The 25,890-nt window shown below is 43.4% G+C and overlaps 1 long non-coding RNA gene across 1 annotated transcript in view; it reads left to right on the top strand.

The window, feature by feature from the left end:
- The window catches only part of LOC130543564 (uncharacterized), an 85,207-nt gene extending 59,608 nt beyond the window's left edge, over positions 1-25,599 (top strand). Inside the window, exon 2 of the long non-coding RNA XR_008959009.1 lies at positions 24,602-25,599. This is a non-coding gene — a long non-coding RNA (uncharacterized LOC130543564). The remainder of the gene's footprint in view (positions 1-24,601) is intronic.
- Positions 25,600-25,890: the final 291 nt, after the last annotated feature.

Genomic DNA, 25,890 nt, shown 5'->3' with positions numbered 1-25,890 from the left:
CAGGAAATGATGCTGAAGACATTTTGCAAAAACGTCAGATGGGCTTGACACAGCGTTGGCACAGGATATGTGACGGGAAACAGCGTGCTGAGTGGAGATAACAGTTACTGCGGCCAGGCAGGGAGCTGGTCTCACACCGCAGCCCGCAGCCCCCGCAGCAGGAGCCCTGTCGGACTGTAGGCGGAGAGCGGAAATCTGGCCATGCCATGTCCCTGAGGGGCCGAGGCAGAGGACAGGCCATGAGGAAGGAGGGTGAGGCCCCCGAGAGCACCTTCTTACCTTCAAGGACTTAACAGATCACCTGTACACACATCGCACTTTCAAAAATTGTGTCAGGTTTGGTTGTTTGGGGCTCTGTTCACTTTTCCCAAACACCTGCTGTAGACCAAGCTGGCCTGGGGACAGCAAGGGATGCAATGTTAGTCCTTAGGGTCTCTCAGGGAGAGGCTGCACAACGCCAGTTAGGCAGGTGCTCTAAAAGAATGAGGTGAAGAGGACACACTGGTTACCGCTAATGGCAGGGTAAGCTAGTAACTACAAGACGTGTTTCTGGGCAACCTCGTGCCACTGCCACCTATCTGCTTAGGAGGGGGCCTCTTCTTCCAGATGGCCATGGCCTTTTGTCGGAGAAGGGCTTTCCTTCCAAGTCTGGTGCTCCTGGTTGGGATGCAGATTAGGAGTCCATTCTTACTTGCCACTCTTAAAAAATAAACGTTCTGGGCCCAAGAACGGGAGCTTTGCAACCCTGAGAGGGCTGTGCTTGTTCACGTACATATGGCGAGGCCTTGTCTTCGATAATCAGCAAGTGTTCCGTGCTTCTCCCTCCAGCCCCGGTCCCACAGCTCTATTCTTACAGATAAGCTACCGTTCATTTAGTGACTTTCACTGCAGAGAGGGCAAAACTTGACGATCATAGGAGGAGCTCAGAGCGATTATTATATTGGGGTTGGGTTTCTCCCGCACTACTCTTCATTTAAAAATAAGCAGGGGGGGTATTAATCTCTACTTGCCATTTTGTTTGCCTAATGTTGCTATTGCTGCTGCAATTTTAACAAGCACGGGAAGGCAGAACTAGTCAAGGACCCCTTCAACCAGCAAATTCCGCATGAATTCTGCAGGGGTTACGACATTTAAATGATACAAAAGAACCAGTTCAGGTAAGGAAGTGACAGAGATAGCCAAGAGTCTAATTCCACCATACTGCAAAATCAACAGACACTATCTCGTCTCCAACAAGCATCCCAGACACAGGAAGATAAAAATCTTTATCTCTCGATAGATGGAATTCCTGCTTTAAGGTTCTCAAAATCTCGCAAAGGAAACAGACACGTATACAAATAATTGTAAGACAAGGCACATACATGACAAAAGTAAAACATAAACCAAATCAACGAGAGTGCTCGGGAGGCAGTGATTCGTTCCAGGCCCGAGGCCTCTGAGGTGGATTAGAGATAAAGAGGATTTCTGCAGGCAGAGTGGAAGATGGCCCCCGTGACACTCTGCTGCCTTAAAAAGGGGACACTCTAAGTCCATATCGACACATAGAGCACGCTGTCCGATATAGACTACATATAAAAGGCGGGTACTCAGCAATGTGTGTAGAATGCTTACTTTGAGAGTTGAAATATAGGTAGGTGCCTAATAGTCGAGCTTTTAAGCTCTACAGGCAGACTGGATTAAAATGTAAGCCCAGTACTTTCAGTGGATTGTGTTATTATTGAAAACATTTACTGTCTCTCCCTGGGGGAAGGTTTTTGCTTTCCCATTCGTTGGTGTGAGGCTGGTCGTGTGACCTGCTTTGGCTAATGAAATCAGAGGCGAAGTGAGGCTGGCCCCTTGTGAGTAGATACTCTACGAGCCATCATTTGCTTCTATTCTGTTCTCTTCTCTCTGTATTCTGATGATTAGCTAAGTCCCTGATAGAAGGTGCTCGCTGGGGGTCAGTCTGTGTCCTGGGATGAAGACAACGTGGAGCAGAGCCACACATGACTGACACGGTTCGTTAACATCAGCAAGAAACAAACCTTCATTAATGTCAGCCACTGAGATGTTGAAGATGCTGTTACTGTGGCATAACTCAGCCTACATGGACTGATGGGTACTTTACAACCTATGGGATCTTATTTGACCTTTTTAAACCTCAGTTCCCTGGTCTATAAAATGGGGGTAATAATAGTACCTGCCTGAGAGGATCATTGTGAGGGTAAAGTGAGTTAATTTTAAAGCACATTGCATGGTGTCTGGTCCATAATAAGAATTCAGTCAGTGTTTGTTATCTTTCAATATACGCAGAGACATGTCTTGAGGAATATACACCAACTTGTTAATAACAGTTCTGTCTTGAATGTGAGATTATAGGTGACTTACAGTTTCCATTTCACTTATGTCTTTAATGAAATTGTTTAGGATGAACATATACTATTTTTTTGGACATATGCTATCTTAATAATCATAAAAAATAGATTTTTCCACTTTGGAAAAATGAACAGTAGCGTCCTGTAGACCATAGTATCTCTATCACAATGATTATCAGACGTGGCTCCTTGAAGGAAGAGGTTATGAGCATGGCCTGTGGTGCTTGGGTCTGGCCTACTGGATGGCACAGGGTAGGTCCTCCTATGTTTCTACAAGTATAATTGATCAATTTCTCATCGGGATAACAGGGCGAATGGCAAGTAATGATGCATTATTTCTGAAATTAAAAAAAAAGAACCCCGAAGACAGTACTACATGGAATACAAACTCAGAATATGGGCATGTGGAGTTTTTCACTGATAAATGGGCACTGAAAATATGAATTTGGAGATCGGAAATAGAGATGTGGGGCTCATCCAAGTAGAGGTGATTAGTCGAGTGAGTGTAGAGAGGGAGCATGGGCTTTGGGTTTTTCTCTAGTCTCCCTGCCCCCAATCGTCCCTGCAAGACCAAGTCCAAACATTTGTCAACAACAATATTTATTTCACGATTATTTACTGAACACCTACGGTGTGCCAGGTACTCATGGTACAGGAATAAACTAGAAAATAAAATGTTTCTACTCTCAAGCAGTTAATATTTTATGGTAGGAGGCAGACAATAACCAATAGCAAAATAAATAAGTAAAATATAGAGTGTATCCTATAGTGATAAAGATAAAAGTAAATCACGGAACGGGGAAGGGAACATGGGTGGAGGGTGTTGCAATTTTCTACAAGGTAAGTCAAGGTAGGCCTTACTGAGATATGACATAAGACATTAAAGACAGGCAACGTATCTCTGTATCTGTTGGGGGGAACAGTCCAGATAGAGGAAATGAAAAAGGCAGAGGCCTTAAAGGGCAAACATGCTTTTGTTTAGAGGAATAGCAAGGAGGTCATTGGGCTGGAGCAGGCTGAGTAAGGTGGTCAGTGGTAGAGAAGTTCAGAGAGGTAATGAGAGGTGGAAGAGCCGCGGTGGACAGATCAGCTATGACCTCACTGGCAGACTGTGGAAGGCATTTTGACTTTTATTCTAAATGATATGGGAAGCTCTTGACATTTGATTAGAGGAGTAACGTAGTCTGACTTGTGTCTGAAACTGCCCAGTGTACTTACTACACCGAGAACAGGGGGATAAAGACAAGGTCACAAGCTGGGCGAACTTGAAGGAAGTTGTTGCAGTGTTAGGTGGTGCATGTCTTGGGCCGACGTGGTGGCCGAGAAGGAGATGAGAAGTCGGATCCTGGGCATATTTTGCAAGTGCAGCCAACGCGATATACTCAGGGATTCGATGTGGCCTCTGAGAGAAAGAGAGGAATCAGGGATAACTCCATGGTGTTTGGCCGTAGCAGCGTGAATGGTGGAGTTGCTGAGATGGAGGGACTTTACGAGGAGCAGTTTGGGGTCGGAAGTTAGGAGTTCCATTGTAGACCGGATGACTCTGAGATGCCCCTAGACAGCCAAGTAGAGATGTGGAGTAGGCCATTGGAAACGTGAGCCTCGGGCTCAGGGGAGTCAGCCAGGCTGCGTACATATACTTGCGAGTTCTCTGCAGGTGAGCAGTGTTTAAGTTGTGAGCATGGAGAAGATCACCTGGGAAATAAGTACAGTGGGAAAGGGAATCTGGGCACTAAGCTTTGGAGCCCCCAACTCGGACAGCCGGGGAGACGATCAACCAGCAGGGGAGAGGAAAGTCGTCAGCAGCGGAAGACGAGATCCAGAAGGGAGCAGCATCCCCAGGATAAGTGAGGAAAGTGGTTCAAAGAGGAGGACCAGCTGCACAGGGTCCAGTGAGATGAGGGCTGAGAACTGTCTGCTGGCTTAGCCAGGAGGAGGTCACTGATGACCACACAGGAGCAATGGAGTGGAACGGGGGAGTGGGTGGAGAAGCCTGACCTAAGGAGGTTCAAAGGAGAATTGGAAGAGAGGAATCAGAGATAGGGGAGGGTTTAAACAACCTTTTGGAGGAATTTTGCTGCAGAGGAGAGTAGGAAGCATGGAATGGTAGCTAGAGAGAGATATGAGACCAAGAGAGTATTTTCTCCCTTTTTTTCTTTTTTTTAAGATGGGAGAAATTATAGCGGTTTGTACACTGATGGAAAGACTTCATTGGAGAGGGACAAACTGGTGATACGGGGAACTAACGAGGATGTTGGTGCTACAGTTGTGGATAGACAGAAGGAAGTAGGATTGATCGCACAGAGAGAGGCTGCTCTTAGATAAGGTCTCCAGCCATAGCTGGGAGAAACAAAATGGGGAGCAGCGCACGTGGACAGGAGCAGTGGCAGGAATGTTTAAATGCGTGCTTTCTCTACTGATTGTTCTTTTTCCCTCCGGAAAGCCAGAAGCAAGATCATCAGCTGAAAGGTAGAATGGAGGGAGGGGTATGGGTGTTTGAGAAGGGAGGGACACACGGGGACTAGGGAAACAGTGGAAGTATCAGCCCAGCCCTTCTATACCCTGAGTCCAATGGCCATGAATTTAAATGATCAGCAGGGTTGTGAGCTCATGTCCACTGTGGGTGCTGGGGTACAGCATGGGTGGAGGTGTGGATTTAAATAACTCAGAAGCTGGACGAATAACCTGAGAGAAAGAGGAAGGAGTAGGATCAAGGGCAGATGTGAATGGGTTGGGGAGGCTGCGAAGCCATTGAGGAGGCATTTATGATTTTGAGAAAGGAGGGAAGGAGTGAATTAGTTATCTTCGGCTATGTAACAAATTACCACAAACGTGGCAACTTGAAACAAGACACATTTATTATCCCATCGTTTCCTTGGGTCAGGAATCTGGGTATGGTCCTGTATTTCAGGGTCTCTCTCGAGACTACAGTGGGGTGTCGGGCAGGGCTGGGGTCTCACTGAGGATTGAATGGGGAAGGGTACACTTCCCAGCTCCCATGGCTGTTGGCAAGATTTGGTTCTTTGTGGGCTATGAGACTGAGGGCCTCCGTCTCCTTGCTGGCTGTCAGCTGGACGTTTCCCTCGGTTCCTGGCCACACGGGCCTCTCCATACAGTGGATTATTTCCTGCAAAGGAGAGTCAATAGAGAGTCCGCAAGCAAGAAGGAAGTTACAGTGTTAAATAACGTGACCACAGAAGTGACATCACCTTTGTCATATTCTACTGGTTGGAAACAAGTCACAGGTCCCACCCACGTTCAAAGGGATGACAATTTCACAAGGGTCTGAATACCAGGAGGAAGGGATTATTGGGAGCCGTTCTAGAGTCTATCTGTGACAAGGAGAAATGGATGAAGTGTATTTTTTAATACAAAGAAGGGAAACTGAGGAAGCTAAAACAAAATAGAGGGCCCCTCTCCTAGTGAAAAAAGAGATGATGTCACCCCTTGAGAGAAAAAAAGTCAAAATGGGGGGGAGGATGTGGGGAAAATGTATGTGACAAGCAGAGGGAGCCTGCCCGCTGAGCAGCTGACTCCTGAACCGCGCCTCAGGGCCAGCCAGGTGAGAAAGTGTGCATTTGCTGTGGGGCCAATCGGCAGTTAAGTGATTTGCTTTAGCAATAGATGGTGCCCTATTTTCACTCTGAAAACTAATGGATGGAGGGATTGGCCCAGGACTGGGTGTGTCAAAAAGTCAGGGTCAAGAGTGTATTCAAAGGGTGTGTTAAAAGGTCAGGGTCAAGAGTCTCTGTGGTGCTGGTAAGAAAAAAACTCAAGTGACTCAGAGTCCTGTTTCTATTTCCGACTTCCACATTTCTACGTCACTGACTATTCCAAAGTAAGTCTGGAGGTTCCCAGGCTGGCCTGGCTCTGTGAAGGCCAGCCGTCCGCCAGGATGCTCGGGCACGTTGCCGCAGGGCTTCCAAGCGGCCTCACTGGGGACGCTGCTGGGCAGAGGCTTCTCTTGGAGCCAGGATTTCCCCTGGAGGCCCTGAAGTCCCCGCCCTCCCTCCAGGAACCTCCTGGTGCTTCCAGGGGCTCCATCAACCCTTCCTCACCTGGGGCCTCCGCTTCCTCATCCTCTACCTTAGCCAGTCTTTGTCAAGCTCCTCCGGTGGTCAGCCCCCTTCCAGGCAGTGTGACGTGAGCAACTGACAGTCAATACCCTGACCTTGGATTCACGACTGCCTGAAGTTAAAATGCTGAAGGAAGGAGAAGTTAACTCTGATTCGTTTGGTAAGAAATTTCATTCTCCGTTCCCTGAATTAACTTTGAGCAAGGATGGTAGCAGAAATAATAATCCTGTGTGGGAAGACTTCAGGAGGAGAACATAAGCCCTTGGCTACATGTAACTCTGATGATTGAGAAGTGTTTTATTTAAGGCTTAGAGTCAATGTAAAAGTTTTCTTGCTTCAGAAAAGTCTTAGAGAAAGGATAATTACTTCCCACATGAAGGGAGCGATGTTGGGTCTCATTCATCTTGCTACCCCCCAGCACCCAGCCCATTGCAAGCCCTAAATACTCCTTCAAGAAGCATCTGTTGAGTTGAAGTGAGCAGCTCTAAGGGTGACACAGTAGCAAATAGGAGTAATTCCTGAATGATGTCAAATAAGTGAAAAAGAAAAGAAATCCTGGTGCTTCTTATACTTAATGCTTGGTGAGCTGCTGCTATGTGGATTCCTTTACTATCTTCCTGCTTTAAAAAGATACTGCATCTATCTATCTATCTATCTATCTATCTATCTATCTATCTATCTATCATCTATCTATCATCTATCTATCTATCTATCTATCTATCTATCTATCTATCTATCTATTTTTAAGTGGGCTACATGCCCAGCGTGCAGCTCAGTACGGGGCTTGAACTCATGATGCTGTTTACAAGACCTGAGCTGAAAAAAAAGAGTCAGATACTTAACCAACTGAGCCACGCAGGTGCCTTGAAAAGACACTGCTTTTTTTTTTTTTTTAAGATTTAACTTATTTATTTGACAGAGAGAGACGCAGCCAGCGAGAGAAGGAACACAAGGAGAGGGAGTGGGAGAGGAAGAAGCAGGCTCCTAGTGGAGGAGCCTGATGTGGGGCTCGATCCCAGGACCCTGGGATCACGCCCTGGGCCGAAGGCAGACGCTTAACGACTGAACCACCCAGGCGCCCTGAAAAGACACTGCTTTTTAAAGGCACAGAGTCAAGCTCTATTTTTAAGAGAAAACTCTGGGTTGAAAATTTGTAAAAGCATGCAGATATAGAGAAGAAAATTGTAATGACCCGTATCCTCACCATGCAGAATTAAGTACTATTAACATTTGGGCATATTTGCTTCCAGCCTTTACATTCGGTACTCTTGTTTTTTAAACCTACATTCGTGCAATGATGTGCTGAAAAATATGAAGTGTGTCGGTGTGTGTGCACACGTGTGTGCACAGTGAACTCACACATTCGCGCTCACACATTTGCGGCTTTTTGCTTGTTCTTTCCAAGTTTCTGAGTTGGAAAGGGCTATGTTGCAAACCACTGTGGCAATAATGGAAAGATGAAGCCATGATTTTACATGTCAAGGTGCAGTGCACTGTCCAAATAATACATTTTTAAAGCATGAAAACTGTAAGTAATAGATACACACTGGAAAAAATTTTAACATGACTCTTTTGGCCTGTACTCTTTTGGTTTTTCTTTTCAAAGGCAACCAGGTTGCCAGTTCCTTGTGAATGTTTCCAGAGATATTATTTGCATATACAAACACATATTTTCCATTTCCCTACACAGCTGGTAGCATCCTACGTATAGTGTTTTGTACATAAGCATAATGTTTTAAAATTTGGGGAAGTGTTTCTTAACAGTGAGCCTTTTTATCTTTTATTTTTAGTTTTAGTTTTTTTTAAAAGATTTTATTTATTAGAGAGAGCATGAGTGCGTGAGGAGGGGGTGGGGCAGAGGGAGAGGGAGGGAATTTCAAGCAGACTCCCTGCTGAGTGGGGAGCCCTACACGGTCCTGGATTACAGCACCCCAAGGTCATGACCTGAGCCAAAATCAAGAATTGGATGCTCAACTGACTGAGCCATCCAGGTGCCCTAACAGTAAGCCTTTTTTTTTAGAAATTTCAGTTTATTGAGGTTTTTTTCAAAAAATTCACCTTATTGTATTGACATACAAAAAGTAAGTTTTCTGGCTATGTAAATTTGTAGTCCTGGCCTTCCTTCTTCCTTGGTCTTAACTTGAGGGGTCAGAGAAGGTCCTCCACTGGCTGGACAGGCCCCCAAAACCACAAATTCCCATGTCAGCGCTAGACCGTTTGCTCTTCCTCTCTCTGGTTGAATTTACTCACTCAAAGGGCCATAAGGGAACCCTTTGTATTTCTGGTAGCTAAACCCAAGTCCTGTAGAACACAACAAAGCCGAACAGAGGGAAATTTGGGGCTCAGCTTAAAATACAGCTGGGCAAGCCCACACTCATTGCTGGAATAACAGCCAGCTGGGAGGGCTAAGTTTAGCTTGGAGCCTTAAATATGGGCAGCTCCAGAGTGTCCACGGCCCTACACACACAACTCTCCCCTCTCTCTAGTGCTGGTCGTCGGAAAGGAATAATGTTTGTCCAAAATGCTGACTTTGTGAAACCAACCTAGTCGATCTGGTGTGATTTAATAGGCTATAAAAGGTTTGATTTACGGCTGATCAATAAGCAAACAGTATGATTTGTTGTTGGGGGAATACAGAGTACAGGGACTAGGAAGATGCCGAACGGTGGAAAAGGTTAATTAACATTGTAAAGTTCATTTTAAAGTTTGATTTAAAAAAAAAAAAAAGAAGAAGAACGAACTGGAACAGTAAGCAGGTTCCCTGGCCTGAAGGGAACTAGAAGGTGAGCAGAATTGGTTTCCTCCACATGGTCCTCCTGAGAGGCCCCCAATCACACTCTGTCCCAAAGGACAGGGAGCCCCCAAACAGGGGCTCAAGTTTTGCCTTTACAACTTGGTGAGCCTCAGTTTCCTGCTCTTTTCAAGTGAGAGGGACGGAGATGAGCTCTAAGCCTCCAAACCTCCAGGTTTGGGATTCTTGGTGCTTTTGCCTCCTATGACTGTCTCCCACCCTGGAGTTGCTCTATACCCTCTACTCTCGCCCTCTGGAATCCCAAGTGTAGGTAAGCGCAGAGACCTCAGTGTCTCCAGATGAGACCATGTTTGGAAGATCTAACTTGGTAAGGGGGGAACACAAGGACCCTAGAGAGCTGCGCATCCACCCTGATCCCGCTGATGGCACCGAAGAAGGCCTGACAACCCACACCTTACCCCAGATGTCAGCTGGGCTCCTCCAGGAGAGGCATGTGACATAGTTTATGGAAAATAAACAGGATGAGGTTGCCAAGTATAACCTAGGTGGTACCCAGGGAACAATTGCAAAGACTTCTGATTTACTTTCTACACTCACACGTGCAAAGAAAACGTCTGTCCTGGTCCTCCCGAGGCCCCTACCTGCTAGATGGTGATAGAGAGGAGCCAGATTGAGTCTGACTAGTTGAAGACTGAGCTGCAATGATTTAAATACTGTCTTTAGGGTTACTTCACTTCCATGGTTCAGTTGCTCAGTTTTCTAGACTTCTCCTACCCCCTCCCTCTGCCCCTCTCTTAGAAGGTGTCTAGTGGAGGAGGTGGCAGAAAAGGCTTTCCAGGCTGTCATGGCTATTGAGGGGTAGGGAGGGTGCCCCGGTCTCATGCTGGTCTGTGTGTGTGAACACTCTCTATGACCCCCGAGCTATGATTGGGTTGGGTTGGTGTCCTATTGGTCTCAGCTCCCTATCAACTCCTGGTGCATTCTTTCTCAGCGTATTTGGGGGCCCACTGCTCCTCCCCATCCTTCTGGGCTCCCCTTGCCTCTTTTTGTCATCACCAGCTACCTCTGAGTCCCTATCACCCTCTTCCTCTGGGCCCTGGCCAGGCTGCCCACCACAGCCGTGGCTGCAGGGTGACTTTGCCCCCGGCCATATTACGGCCCTGATGCGAACTACTTTTCTGCACCTGTGACCTAAACATCTCGGGGGTGGGGTACAGGGGGTAGATGTCCTCCCAAAGGTGGCCATGCTGCTGCGTCAGGCTCTGGAGGAACAGCAGAGGTCCTGGGGCCAAGCACTGTGGTCAGGAGTGTGGGTTCCACAGTCTCACGGGCCTGGCTTCCTCTCTGTCCTTGTACTTAGCGCTGGTGTGGCTTCGGGCCAGGGCCTTGACCACTGCCTAACCGAAACAATACACGCTCCACAGGGGTGCGGCCATGGCCAAGGACACTTGTGTTCAAGCGAGCAGCTCCTCTCCTGTATGAGGCAGGCAAGCTGGGGCGAAGAGGAAAGAAGTACCCTTTGCTAGTGAAGCAGAGGGTGGCCACGTGGCTCCCTAAGAGTTCTTATCTCAGCCCCGCCCTGTCCCCGTGCAGCACCCTGAACTGGCCTTGTACCCAATTTCTGCTTTTTCTGTTACCTGTTTATTAATGTCTCCATGACTGCAATACCACTCTCTGATTAGCTAATAAGCCATTTTTAAAATAACAAATTTTATGCTACCTCAGTTACCAAATCTCCTGGGGACGAAGTCAATTTATACAGTGACTGGCCGACATTCCAGTAAAAAGGGGTGACTTCTTCTCAGGGCTCAGAGGCAGCTTGCAGAGACGTGGCTGACCGCACCAAGAAGGTCCAAGGGGTCCACAGGCGCAAGACTGGTTAGGGCACCTCTCTCAGGAAAATGATCAAAAAATTGAGATCACCCTGCACACCAGTTACACTTGTTCCTCCTGTGGCAAAATCAAAATGAAGAGATCAGGTTCCTGCATGAAACAGTAGCCCGTGGTGCCCAGACCTACACCCCGGTTCTGCCGACCCAGTGAAGTCTGCCATCAGATGGCTGACGACGGAATTGGAACGGTACAAGTTCCCCCATTTGGAACATGGCTAGCTATAATAAGTGGGTGCATTTCTGTAACCCAGAAAAGGGGGGTCCTGTGACCCAGCACTGCCTTCCTTGGGCCAACCCCAGGCACAGTGTGTTCTGTCTTGGATCCACTGAAGGTAACACGGTGACTCCCCAGAGTCGTGATGCCTTCCAGGTCCCTCTATGGAGGCAGACTCTTCACTTGCCAAATGCTCCCTCCTCTCTGTAGGTAGCCCACCCCTGGGTGAGTCTCCAGTCCCCTGCCGCCACCTTTGACTAGAGGGTAGGATAAGGTAACCCACTTATTCATAAGAGGTGTTAGCCCTGGACCACCTGGGTGGCTCAGTTGGCTAATTATCTGCCTTCAGCTCAGGTCATGATCCCAGGATCCTGGGATCGAGTCCCGTATTGGGCACCCTGCTCAGTGGGGAGCCTGTGTCTCCCTCTCCCTCTGTCCCTCTCCCCGCCATGCTCTCTCTCTCTCTTTTTCTCTCTCAAGTAAATAAATAAAATCTTAAAAAAAAAAAAAGTGCTGGGGCGCCTGGGTGGCTCAGTCGTTAAGCATCTGCCTTCAGCTCAGGGCGTGATCCCAGGGTCCTGGGATCGAGCCCCACATCAGGCTCCTTGCTCCTCTGGGAGCCTGCTTCTTCCTCTCCCACTCCCCCTGCTTGTGTTCCCTCTCGTTGGCTGTCTCTCTCTCTGTCGAATAAATAAAATAAAATCTTTAAAAAAAAGGTGCTAACCCTGTAGGCTTTGCATTTCTAGCCTTCTATCATTACTTGAAATGAAAGACTTTTTCTCTCCTTGACGGGGTTTTGGGTCTCAGTAGGACAGGAGATGTTCCATCTTAGGGGCAATGGCCCTGCGTCAGTAAGTGCTCCTGGAGTTGTCCCAGGCCCGGGTGGTGATTGATTGACCCTTAGGGAACCCGGGCGTAGGGAGCTGGAGCCTAAGTGTCCTCTGCTTCCTCCAACCAGGGTGGCCCAGGCAGCATGGGGTTTGGTCCCAAAGGAGCCGATGAGAGGAGAACGCTCACGTTCACTTCTCGATCCAAAGGCAGACCCACGTCTTTCCTGTCTCCTCACACGTGTCCCTGCCTTGCCCTGTCTTTGAGGTCAAGCCTCCTAGATACACATTATCATACAAGTGACAGCATTTTAGATCATATTTAATGATTTCTTTGTACCAAATTTCCTGGGCTTATTTCCTATGCCTTCCCTCTCCTCTACCTCTATGTTAATGTTCCCTCTGCTAATAACATGTCTGCGAAGGGAATGTCCCTGAAATCATCCTTTTTGTTAGTGGAGGTATTATTTTATAGGAAAGCCGTGGAGGCATTCGGGGGACCTAAAATGCCACATCAATCATATAACTAGAGCAGAAGTTCTGACTGGAGAATGAGGACCCAAAAGAGAAATTAGAAACATATTGTCTGCTTAACTTTAGGGGCCAGAGAAGTGAAGGAAGCAATTTAATTTAAGGGCTATTCCTGACGGGGAATTCAGTCGTGTCAGGAAAGCTGCAAGTCAGAGGAAGAATTCTGTAAAATCAAAGGAGGCTTGTTGGGTAGCAATGCTGTGAAAATGTCAGCACTCCTCTTGGAGGTGGACCGACGCAGTCCAAATGAAGACAGGCAGGTTAAAAGGTCACACTGCTTAGCTAAGGGGAACTGCCCTCCCAAACATGCTATTTGACTTCTGGTTACTTCTCTCCGTGATTCAAGTTATTTATATACTGTGTAGAATCAAAACAAGGCCATGATGGCTCAAGAACAAACTGGTTCATTATCAGTTTGCAGAAGTGTCCATTGGGACTTACGCTTTTCATTCCACTTTTTTTTTTTTTAAATAGTTTTATGGTTTTGTCACAAGCTACCACAAAACCTAATCTGGAAGTATGTGGTGTAAATAAAATTAAATAAAAATTTCTTTGCTGTCAAACACACCATTCTCCAGCTGCAAAGTCTTTCGTGTCCCCTCCCCACCACTTACTGCAAACTTGAGAGTAAATGCCTCTACCCTACATTCAAGAATCGCGATGGCAGGCCTCAGTGGGCCTCATTGCTTCTTCCTCTCTGTTCTCCAAGTGGAAATAACAAATCTTCTTCCATAAAGCCAGTGCTCATCCCAGCTTCCAAACCAGACCCTATCCTCTTCCACATTCACAAATGCTTGTCCTTCTTCATATCATCTCTCTGATTTTATCTTGCAATATATGTATTTACTTATTTTTATGTCTACCTCTCCACCTATACCACCTTGCAAACCCTACATCATGGGCTCTTGGAGGGCACGAACTGAAGTTACTTATCCTTGGATGCTGAGAATAATATCTTGAACATAGCTAACTCTTGATAAATATATGTTGATTGATGGTGGGTCAAGTTTTGTATCAGGACATTATCAAGAAAGCGGCACCTCAACTATTCATGGAAATCGTCTGTGCTAATTGTCGAAGGCATAGGGGATAGGAATTCCATGACCTACCAGAGAAGCCCGCTTTTTAATCACATTTCAAAGAAAGCTTTTATTACTTTGGCAAACTGGAGTATGATGCTTTGCAGTTCTTATTTTCTCTAATTTTAACTTCCATAAAGTTAGAAGCTAGTTGACCCTTTATAAACTTGGAGCACGATATTAAATCAGAAATTTCAAAAGCTAGTAGAGTAATTTGGTCTGAATAGGAAGGAATAAAAAAACCCAAAGGAGACTGGGCTTTGAGATGGGCAGGAGACCACAGGGCACATTTAAAAATTGTTTTCCTATTTAAAAGCAAGGCTTACTCCATAACTCATTTAACAAAGCATACCAAAAAGCTCCAGCGCTTTGTGCCAAATAACGATGCATACCCAGGCTATTAAAAGACAATCTAAAGAGGACTTATTTATTTCCCCTACCTTACTCCCAAAAGGATCTGAGTTGGCTTTATACAAATATGCACAATATAGCAAACTGAAAATGAACAAACAGAGATAGGGCAAAAGGAAAATAAAGACGGAATAGTAAGACAAAGACAAGGATAAAGTTAGCATGCAGGCACGTATGTTAAAAATTCTTGAACTTCTCAGGGTGCCTGTTTGGCTCGGTCGATTAAATATCCCACTCTTGATCTCAGTTCAGGTCTTGATCTGAGGGTTGTGAGTTCAAGCCCTGTGTTGGGCTCCACATTGGGCGTGGAGCCTACTTACAAAAAAATTGGGGGCACCTGCGTGGCTCAGTTGGTTAAGTAACCCACTCTTGGTTTCAGTTCAGGTCATGATCTCACGGTCATGGCGTTGAGCTCCATGTTGGGCTTGGTGCAGAGTCTGCTTGTCCCTTTCCCTCTGCCCCTCCTCCTGCTCTCTTTCTATTAAATACATAAATTAAATCTTAAAAAAAAAATTATTGAACTTCTCAGGTTGGATCTGAGTTTCCTGAGGACCAAAGCAAAGAAGGGAACACAACTGCCAATGAATTTCACAGTGTGTTTAAAAATCAAACCTAGTTCTTTCGTGTTCGCGTACCGGATACTGCACCCCGCCTTCTCAGTGGTTTTCTCCATTTAGGGTGAGTTAATCTGGTGCCTGCCATGGTGATTCGCATGTGCCTGGAAGTGTAGGAGAGAGGGGAGCTCTCGGTGTCACCTGTGGTGTTGCTGTGTCAGCACAATGCCCATTCATTTCATGAGTCACCCCAATGAGGTCAGCTTTGTGAGAAAGGTCAGAAAAAGAAGCTCTCCTTCTCCATGGCAGTGTCACAGGGATGATTGTCAGCTGTGGTCCTAAGAGTGAGCATTACCCCCAGAGATACCCTAGAATAGAAAAGTCGAAAGGGGCAAAGGAGTCTTTAACATATCCTTGACAGTTGACGACTTTCCTCTTTCTGCCGTCCAGGAACGATGAGATTCTCTGGTGCTGAAAGCCCCGGTCTGCTTCTCTCAAGTTCCTCCGCCAGGTGCCCCCAGCTTTACAACTGCCTCTCTTCCTTCTCCAAAGGGGGAAAAAGATGGCACATTCTCCCTCGGATAGCTAGCAGGAGGAAAGCCATGTACGTAAAATAACGAACACAACGGTGTGCAGGACTGACAGATTAGCCTCCCAGGAATAGATTTTATTTTTTAAGAGTAGCTTTTTAACCCACTTAACACTGTCATTACCTGACTCGAGGATTGATTAATAGATTGTGAGTATGTAGAGCACAGTTAGAGATTTTGCAGCAATGACACCTTCTCTGTATCTCTTGCACATTTGAGTGACCGCTTTGTCATCGGTCAAAGGCAAAGGTTGTAGCGACTTGACCTCCAACTTCTAAAGATTGTCAAGTGCTGCCCTAGTGCTCCATGAGGCATACTGGAGTCACTTAAGCCAGTTGCCCCACTAGATTTGATCTTGATTTATAAAGGGGACTAACCATAGAAGTCGTTTTAGGAAATTGGGACATGAAAGTAATAGGAATACTTTCTCTTCCCTCTTTTCCTGTTGCTCATCCTCCCTCCCTCATCCCTTTGTCAAAGGCAAACCTGATTAACAGCTGGTTTCATGCTTGAAATGGGAAGTCCTTAAAAGCACTTTTCTTCACACCATTCCCAAAGCTGGGGTGCTTCTGGACAGTATACCGTACCTGCTTGCCTGTCACTCCACTGTCCTACTTCACATAAATCGTTCCAACTGGTGTGGTCTCATGAGGCTCGAATCCCGAGGGCAGGTTACTTGTGCCAAGGGGTTACATGTGGGTGCTCACGGCTCGCTGCTCCAGGGGGCCCATGCGCCCCTCCCCAGACTGCTTTGTCCTGTGTCACCTGCAATGGAATTGTCAGCAGCAACTATCACGGGACAGCACCTTGTGGGGAAACATATATTCTGTGTGATGTTTTTGTGTATCAAGGCCCAAATTTTGCTTTAGTTTGTCTATGTATAACCAAGTTCCAGATATGAGCGTCTGGCTAATTTTGAACTTCTCAATAAACAATTCCCAATATTTTGAACATATTTTTTATTTATTATTTTTAAATTCCAGTATAATCAATGTACAATGTTATATTTGTTTTAGGTGTATGTTGTAGAGATTTGACAATTCTATGCATCACTCAGTGCTCATCCCAGTAAGTACACTCTTAATCCCCTGCACCTGTTTCATCCATTTCCCCCCCAAAACACACACTGCTCTCTGGTAACCACCAGTTTGTTCTCTATATTTAAGAGTCTGTTTTTTTTGTTTGCCTCTTTTTTCTTTTGTTCATTTGTTTTGTTTCTTGAATTCCACATATAAGTGAAATCATATGGTGTTTGTCTTTCTCTGACTTATTTCACTTAGCACTATACTCTCTATGTCCATTTATGTTGTTGCAAATGACAAGATGTCATTCTTTTTTATGGTAATATTCCATTTTATCTACATATGGTGTAAGTACACACCACCTCTTCTTTTTCCGTTCATCTGTTGATGGACACTTGGGGGGCTTCCATAATTTGGCTATTGTAAATAATGCTCTATAAACATAGGGGTGCATATATCTTTTCAAATTAATGTTTTCATATTCTTTGGGTAAATAGCCAATAGTGGAATTACTAGATTGTATGAGAATTCTATTTTTAATTTTTTTGAGGGACCTCCATCCTGTCTTCCACAGTGGCTGTACCAATTTACATTCCCACCAACAGTGCACAAGTGTTCCTTTTTCTCCACATCCTTGCCGATACTGGTTGTTTCTTGTGTTTTTGATTTTAGCCATTCTGACAGGTGTGAGATGATATCTCGTGGTGGTTTTGAGGTTAGTGATGTGGAGTAGCTTTTCATATGTGCGTTGGCCATCTGGATGTCTTCTTTGCAGAATTGTCTGTTCACGTCTTCTGCTCATTTTTAATTGGATTCCATGGTTTTTGTGTGTGTTGAGTTATACAAGTTCTTTATATATTTTGGATACTGACCCCTTATTGGATACATTATTTGCAAATATCTTCTCCCATTGAGTAGATTGTCTTATAGTTTTGTTGATTGTTTCCTTTGCGATACAGAAGCTTTTTATTTTGATGCAGTCCCAATAGTTTATTTTTGTTTTTGTTTCTCTTGCCTTAGGAGATGTATCTAGAAAAATGTTGCTAGGGCTGGTGTCAGAGAAATAACTTCCTGTGCGCTCTTCTAGGATTTTTATAGCTTCAGTTATCACAAATTTGGGCTTTAATCCATTTTTTTTAGTTTAACTTTTGTGTATGGTGTAAGAAAGTGGTCCAGTTTCATCCTTTTGCATGTACTGTCCAGTTTTCCCAATGCAGTTTGTTGAAGAGAGTGTCTTTTATCCATTGCATATTCTTTCCTTCTTTGTCGAAGATCAATTGACTATATAAGTATGGGTTTAGTTCTGGGCTCTCTATTCTGTTTTATTGATCTATGTGTCTATTTTTATGCCAGTACCATACTGTTTTAATTACAATAGCTTCGTAGTATATCTTGAATCTGAGATTGTGATACCTCCATTTTGTTCTTCTTTTTATTTTGAACATATTTTTTTAAAAAAGATTTTATTTATTTATTTGAGAGAGAGAGCACAAAGGGAGAGTGAGGGGGAAAAGCAGACTCCCTGCTGAGCTGAGAGCCCGACATGGGGGTGGGTGGGGGGTGTGACTCAATCCCAGGACCCTGAGATCATGATCTGAGCTGAAGGCAGATGCTTAACTGACTGAGCCACCCAGGCGCCCCTTAGTTTGAACATACTTAAAAATAATAGCTAGTAGTGACAGAGTACATCGGTTAGACAAGCCTTCCCAAATACTAGTGAGAAATTTTTTTAATAGAAATGACTATTAGAAAGCACTGAAGAATAACCAAAGCTAAGAGAAACTAGACAAGAATCTACCCTGGTGAGATTCTCTCTTTGCAGCAGCTTCTTTTTTTTTTTTTTTTTTTTGAAGATTTATTTATTTATTTGAGAGAATGAGAGAGAAAACATGGGCAGATGGGCAGGAGGAGGGCCAGAGGGAGAGGGAGAAGCAGACTCCCCACTGAGGAGGGAGCCCACTGCGGGGCTCAATCCCAGGACCCTGGGATCAGTACCCAAGCCAAAGGCAGGTGCTTAACTGACTGAGCCATGCAGACACCCCATGCGGGAGTTTTTTGCTTTAGATAACTTTCCAAATCTGTGTGCAGCTTTCTTCTAGGGGCAGCAGAAATCCAGTCTCACTGGCTTGAGGAGTCAGATGGCAGGGTTTGGGGGAAAAGAAAGATTTAGGAAGGGCAGGAGACCCAGAGGCAGTGAATACAAAATCTGTAAAAAAAAGAAAATCTTTGACCATTGGATGACACACTTATGAAGAGATCTCAGGGCCCTGCTGGAAAAACAGCAGCTAGAAATAAAATTAACACCCTGTATTTCAACTGCTTCCCATCATGGGGAAAATAAAGCTTGAAGTTTGAGTTCAATAATACTATTTGCTAAGACTAAAATATTTCTTTGGAGTAACATAACAGAATCCAGAGTCCTCACACTGAATCATTTACAATGTCCATATGCATTTTTTTAAAGTCACTAGATATGACAGAAACAGAAAAAAAAAAACAGGAAATGTGGCTCATACTCAAGAAAAAAAAAGTTAATAAATTCTAATGCTGAGAAGTTGCAATGGTAGACAAGGACTTTATAGCAGCTACTGTAACTATGTTCAAGGAGTGAAAGAAAACAATACATGATAAATGAACAGATGGGGGAAACTCAGCAGAGAAATAAGCTGTGCAAATAAAAGACATGGAAATCCTAAAGCAGAAATGCATACAATTAAAATAATAAATTCACTCAATGGCTTTAACACTAGATTGGAGCTGGCAGAAAAATGACTTGAAGACAATTTAATAGCAATCCAGTCTGAAGAACAGAGAGAAAAAACTGAAGAAAAATAAACAGTCCTAGACTTGTAGGATAATATTAAATGGTCTAACATACCATTGAAGTCCCAGAAGGAAAGGAGAGAGAATGAAGAAGAAAAAATACCTGAAGAAATAAAAGTCAAAAACTTCCCGATTTAGTTAAAGATGTAAATTTACAGATCCAAGAAGTTGAATAAACTCTAAGTAGAATAAATATATACCTAGTGGGATAGAAAACCATATCTAGGCACATCATACAAAAACTCATGCAATCCAAAGATTAAAAGAAAGATTTAAAAGTTTCCAGAGTAAAACAAATTTCATACAGAGGAACAATAATACGAATTACAATTTTCCTGTGCAAGAGAAGCTAGAAGACAATGGAATACAATCTTTAAAGAATTGAAAGATGAAATGAACCCATTCACTGGTGAATTCTATCAAACATTTAGTGAAGTAATAATACCAACTTCATACAAAATGAAGGGAGAAAAATACTCTTTTATGAGGCCAGCATAACCCTGATACCAAAATCTGACAAAGGCATTAACAGAAAAGAACATTAAAGATCAATGTATCCCATGAATATTAGACACAAGAATTTATTTTATTTATTTATTTATTTATTTATTTATTTATTTATTTATTTATTTATTTTAGGGAGAGGGAGGGATGGGGCAGAAGGAGAGGGAGAGAATCTTAAGTAGGCTCCATGCCCAGCATAGAGCCCAGTGCAGGGCATGATCTTACAGCTCTGAGATCATGCCCTGAGTTGAAAACAAGAGTTGGACTCTTAACCAACTGAGCCATCCAGGTGCCCCAAGACACAAAAAATTTTTTTTAAAGACTTTATTTGTTTATGAGAGAGAGAGAGAGAGAGCACAAGCAGGGGGAGCAGTAGGCAGAGGGAGACGGAGAAGCAGACTCCCCGCTGAACAGGGAGCATGCTGCGGGGCTCGATCTTGGGACACTGGGATCATGACCTGAGCTGAAGGCAGACACTTAACTGACTAAGCCACGCAGGTGCCCCAAGACACAGAAATTCTTAATAAAATAATGCATCATGACAAACGAAGTTTTATCCAAAGAATGCAAGATTAGTTGACATTTAAAATTTCAATAAATGTATTCCACTGTAGTAACAGAAAAACAAACAGATGATCAATAGAAAAGTCATCCGACAGAACTCAACTCTCATTCATGATTTAAGAAACAACTCTGAAGCTACTGTAATAAATACAACAAATACAGTGTGGTATTAGCACAGAGATCGTCATAACAATTAACGAAACAAAATAGAATCTAGAAATAGAGCCCCACATATACAGTCTCTTGATTTTTTCAGAAAGGTGCCAAAGTAATTTAATGGAAACAAGACAGTATTTTCAAAATGGAACAACGGGATACGCACATTTAAGAAATGGAACTTTACCTCACATGATACACAGTAAGTATTTTGAGATGGACTATAGATATAAATATAAAAGCTACAATCAAAAAGCATGTACAAGAAAACCCAAGATAATATCTTTCCATCCTTGGATTTGGCAAATAATTGCTCAGATAGGACACAGAAAGTGATAACCATAAAAGAAAATAATTAACAAATTAGTCTTCATCAAAATTAAAATATTCTGCTTGTCCAAAGACATCATTAGTAAAGTGAATAGACAAAGCACAGGCTAGAAAATATTCATAAACATGTTCTGAAAAAGGTCTTGCATCAGAATATATAAAAGAATCTCTACAACTCCATAATTTAAAAAATGAGCAGCCCAGTTTATTATAAAAGGAAAAATACTTGAACAGACATTTCACAAATGAAGACACACAACTAACCAATAGCATGTGAAAAAGTGCTTAACCTCATTAGTCATCAGGGAAATGGAAATGAAAACCACAATGAGGTACCACCGTATATCCTTCAGAATGGCTAAAATTTAAAAGATGGATAAAGCTAAATGTTAGCAAGGATGTGGAGTAACTGGAATTCTCATATGCTGATGTACAACGTTGGATGTGTGTGTTGGACTATAAAAAGCTGTCACCAGTTGGAAAACAGCTTGGCTGTGTCATACGATTAACCTAGAACGGCACTTTCACTCAGCAATTCCATTCCTAGATATCTATTTATCCAAGAGAAATGAAAACTTATATACACGTACACACACACACAAAACATCTGTACGAGACGTTCATAGCAGCCTTCTCCACAACAGCCAAAAGCTGGAAGCGAGCCAGTGTCCCACATCAGATAGTAAGAACCATCCTACAAGGGTTCTTCCACCGTAAAAACCAATGTTCTCACGGTGGAATACTGCTCAACGATAATAAAGAAGGATTTACTCAGAAATATGGATGAGCCTCACAGCCGTTATGTTGAGCGAAAGAAGGCAGATTCACGAGACTATGGTTTCATTTATGTGACGTTCTAGACCAGACAAAAATAACCAAAAGTGAAAAAAATCAAACCGGTGGCTGTCTCTGAATGACTAGGAGGAGACATGAGGGGACTTTCTGGGGAGATGAAAATGTTCTACATTGTGATAGGGATGCAGGTTATGTGAGAGTATTCAATTGTCAAATTTACACTGTTGATGTTTGTGTATTTTAATGTGTAGAGATTACCTAAAAGAACGAACAGCAAAAATTATAATAATTGGATGGAGTGGGAGGGGTTGAAGATACAGATGAAACCATAATGGCAGAATATTAACAATTGTTGATGCTGGGGGTTGGGGACATGGGGGTTCATGATACTGTTCTGTTTGCTTTGTATACATTGGACATTTTCCATTATAAAGTTTTAAAAATATAATAATGTATAATTCCTTTCGATTATAGCAAGATCTACTGAACGTGATCTAGTATTTTTAATAAGCTGGAGGTTAAAAATGAGAAATTAAGTGGCTTTCATCAGGAATGTGTTTCGCTTTATTTCTTGGATCATCTTCATTTGTTTCCATGTTCAGAAATAGAAGAGAAGGGGTGCCTGGGTGGCACAGCGGTTAAGCGTCTGCCTTCGGCTCAGGGCGTGATCCCGGCGTTATGGGATCGAGCCCCACATCAGGCTCCTCCGCTGTGAGCCTGCTTCTTCCTCTCCCACTCCCCCTGCTTGTGTTCCCTCTCTTGCTGGCTGTCTCTATCTGTGTTAAATAAATAAATAAAATCTTTAAAATAAAAAAAAAGAAAAAAAAAAAAAGAAATAGAAGAGAGGTCATCATTCGAGGGCCAAAACCCTGCAAGGAAGTGTATTGAGCTTTATAACTAACATTTCCTCAGAGAACAGGTTCAAGAATCTGATTTTATTAGAAAATTCACAAGTCTTCATGCTAGCAAACTGCATATGAGAATATGTTTGATAAACCCCAAACATTAAATTGTCTGATTTTTTTTTAATTCCACTAAGCTATACACTTAAAAATGGTTAGGATGTTAAATTTTTATGTTATGTGTATTTTACCACAATTTAAAAATGTTTATGTAAGTGAAAAGTTCCAAATGAAGAATTGAAATGTTTTTCTTTTTCCTCCACATACTCAATATCTATTCTCTTGCCCTCAGATGTCACATGATACTCATTATTAGAGTTCCTGGAAATAAAATACTTTAAAAAATATTTCAAATAATTGTCAAGTCCCCAACAAGCAAAGATCTGGGATACCAGTATTCTCTGAATTTTGTAAACATAAATGTTTCATGAGCAGTTGATTCATCTGTAAAAACTTCTAGATGAATTTCAGTTTAGCAGCCTGTTTTATACCAGCTTTTTATTTCATAATTTAAAAACCCCAATTTTGGGTGGGGGCAAGAAGAAGAAATAGATGGATTCTATGTATAAAGAATATTTCCACAAAAATTCACTGAAGGAATCCTTAGAGAAAGAGGTGCAATTGTAGAACTGACTTTTCACAAGGTTCTAATTTAGATTTTCTTCAAGTGTGGAAGCTTTCACACTGGAATGTCTCTGGCTGGACCACCGGGAGTTTTGAAATCTCTGTTTCCTTGGAACATGGTGGTTTTAGAAACAAAACAGATCTTCCTCCAGGGCAACTTTGGGCAACCAGGCCTCCAGAACAACTCAGCTGACCTAGACAGGTAGTAGGGCTAGAGTGGGAGTTTTCTGGAATGAATGAACACCCTGCTGCTATCTTCTGTCCTCGAGTCACTTGGTTGGAGATGTAAAGTCTTGAGGGAAAGAGTGTCATTGACTGAGCTTCGGTTTTGAGCCTGTTCCTGGCTGTACCAGGGGAGTGACGGGAAGTTTCTGCCAGGAAGAACTTCCAAAAACTCCTCCAGCCTTCTCAGTGATAGGGCAGGTTGTCTCCAATCACTGAACATAACAGAGGAAATGAAATGCCACAAAAGGAAATAGGGTGCTGTTACAGAAGGGGAGTGGAGACTGAGTCTACTCCTGAGAGGGAAAGCTGTTTAGAAGGGATGCTTTTAATAGGGCCCCAGGTTACCCATCCATTTCATTTTCACTGATATATCCTTGGGCTCCTTCAGCCCCCAAAGATGGTCACGCCTATGTTCCTGTTTATCTCAGGCATTCTTGCAACACTGGACAGAGTGTGTAGATCGGGGTTCTGTGGGCTGCAAAGAAAACCTCAGTTCCGTTGACTTAATACGGAAAAGTATTATTTCACCTAATAAGATCCGATGGGTTGGTTGAGTCAGTAGCTAAGTAATGCTGTCAAGGATTTAGATTAATTCCATCTTTCTGCTCTGCCATTTTAATTGTGTCAGTCACTAGATGGCTATAGCAGCTCCAGGCTTCCAATCCCCACACACCACTATCCACAGGCAGAACAAGGGGATTATTGTGCCCTTGCGTCTCTTTTGAAGAGCCAAGAAATCTTTCTCAGAAGCCCCTCAGCAGATGTCTCTTCACGCCTTGTTGGTCAGAACTGGGTCACACGCCTCTTTTGCATCAAAGAAAATGGAATTTCCATAACTGGCTTAATCAAATTTTTTTTAATCCACCTGGACAAAGTTGGGTAATGTTTTGTGGACATTTATCATATTCGTGACTCCCTATATTTGAGAAATTTCCCCCATTACAAGTCCTGGATACCCAGGATGGAAGCAAAACTCACCAGTAGGCAGGTATGTTTGGGTGCGAGAATGTTGCCTGGACTCCACTGATCAGACACACCTACGTAAGACTTAAATTCAGAATCGAGCAAAGTAAGGAATTAGGAGCCAGGGAGAATCCCTTTTCCAGTGAAGGTGGTGAAGCGTTGCAGAAAGATGTGTGGTTTTCAGAGACACCTGTGTGGTAACATTCTGAACATGGCATCCATGCTACAGGTGGCAGTGGCTGCGGGTCTCCACTGGAGCAGTTTGGTGGTATAATCTGGGTACTGTTCCAGGTTATATAGCTCTCAAGCCTGATTGTCTAGTCCTCTTTGGGATTCTGTGAATTCCCTCTGTCCCTCAATAAATTCCTCTCTGGCTTAAACTAGCTTGAGTTGGTTCTGTTGTTTGTTACCAGGAACTCTGCAAGGAGGAAGTGGAGAATGCTGCTGGTAGGCAAAACCATGTCTACTCCAGGAGGGGCTCAGAAGGTTCTTGGCATTGTAAAGCACCATCGGGGCTGTATTCTGTTGGGCGCACCCCACTTACGGAGAAGAAAATGTGAACGACGCCGCAGAAGTGGTGCCCTGTTGCCAAACCTGGCTTTCTTTGGGATGGCTCAAGGACTTTCACCTTTCTCTGGAAATCTGTTCTTCCTAGTACTCTCCTTAGCATTTCCCACGAAAGCCTTCATACCCTGAGAATTTTTCCCCTTGGCCTCATGGTAAGTGTAACTCAGTACTGTGTGGGAGACATCACAGACCAGTCTAGACAAGTCAAGTCAAGCATAAATAAAAAGGTTGAAAAAATGAGATACTGCGTACACTCCATTTTGCATCCTCTTACAAATAACTAAAAGGAAATGAACCTTGCCTGCAATTTATTTCACATTTTTATTAAGCAAAAACGAAACAGAACGAAAAACAAAACAAAACAAAAAACCATCACGGAAACATTAACGCAACTTCCAATAACAGAAGGAACTACGTTTACAATTCTGTCCTCGCCCTGCCTTGACAGAGCTGCTTGTGCCTTGTTTTAACATTGCGTAATTTGCGTATCTCGACTGAGCCTGTGTAATCATTAAGTGGGTACAATGTATCTTACCCCACCACCAACCACCCCTACTGGATATTTAGGAGGCTGCCAGCTTTTAAACATTCTTATATTAATTTTGTATTAAACAAGTATAAAACATTGTCCTTCTTTTGGAAAATGCTAATCACTGAATCCTATGAATATTTGGAATGGATTTGCCTGGAATTGCTGTTTGGCATTGCCAACAGCAATGTGTGTGTGGACCAGATTTACGACACCACCTCTAGCAACGAGTATGTTTTGAGTATTTTATTAAGGTAATAGAAGCAAAATGGAACCTTAGTGCTCTTTTATTTTGTATATTTTAACTATTATTGAGGTTTTCCTATGATTCTGGGGGTAAAAACTCCCTCATTCAGTATTGTCATAGAGTGTTCCCAGACCGAGTCAGCACCAGGCTCATGGATTGCAAATGTAATAAAGACGTGCACATTATCAAGAATGTTTCAGACAGTGCCATGTGGTTTTTTTCAGGAGCTGGTTTTAGGCAGAATTAATCCTTTTAGAGGGTTATTATATTGGATTGTCCTAGTTATGTCAAGGGATGGCCTGGGGGAGGGGATTTCTTCATGTGTTGGAACATCGCTGTACATTTAATTTCAAATTTTC

This window comes from Ursus arctos, unplaced genomic scaffold, assembly GCF_023065955.2.
Source record: "Ursus arctos isolate Adak ecotype North America unplaced genomic scaffold, UrsArc2.0 scaffold_13, whole genome shotgun sequence".
NCBI lineage: Eukaryota > Metazoa > Chordata > Mammalia > Carnivora > Ursidae > Ursus > Ursus arctos.
The sequence above is the reverse complement of the archived record's forward strand: the minus strand, read 5'-3'. Positions and strand labels throughout refer to the sequence as shown.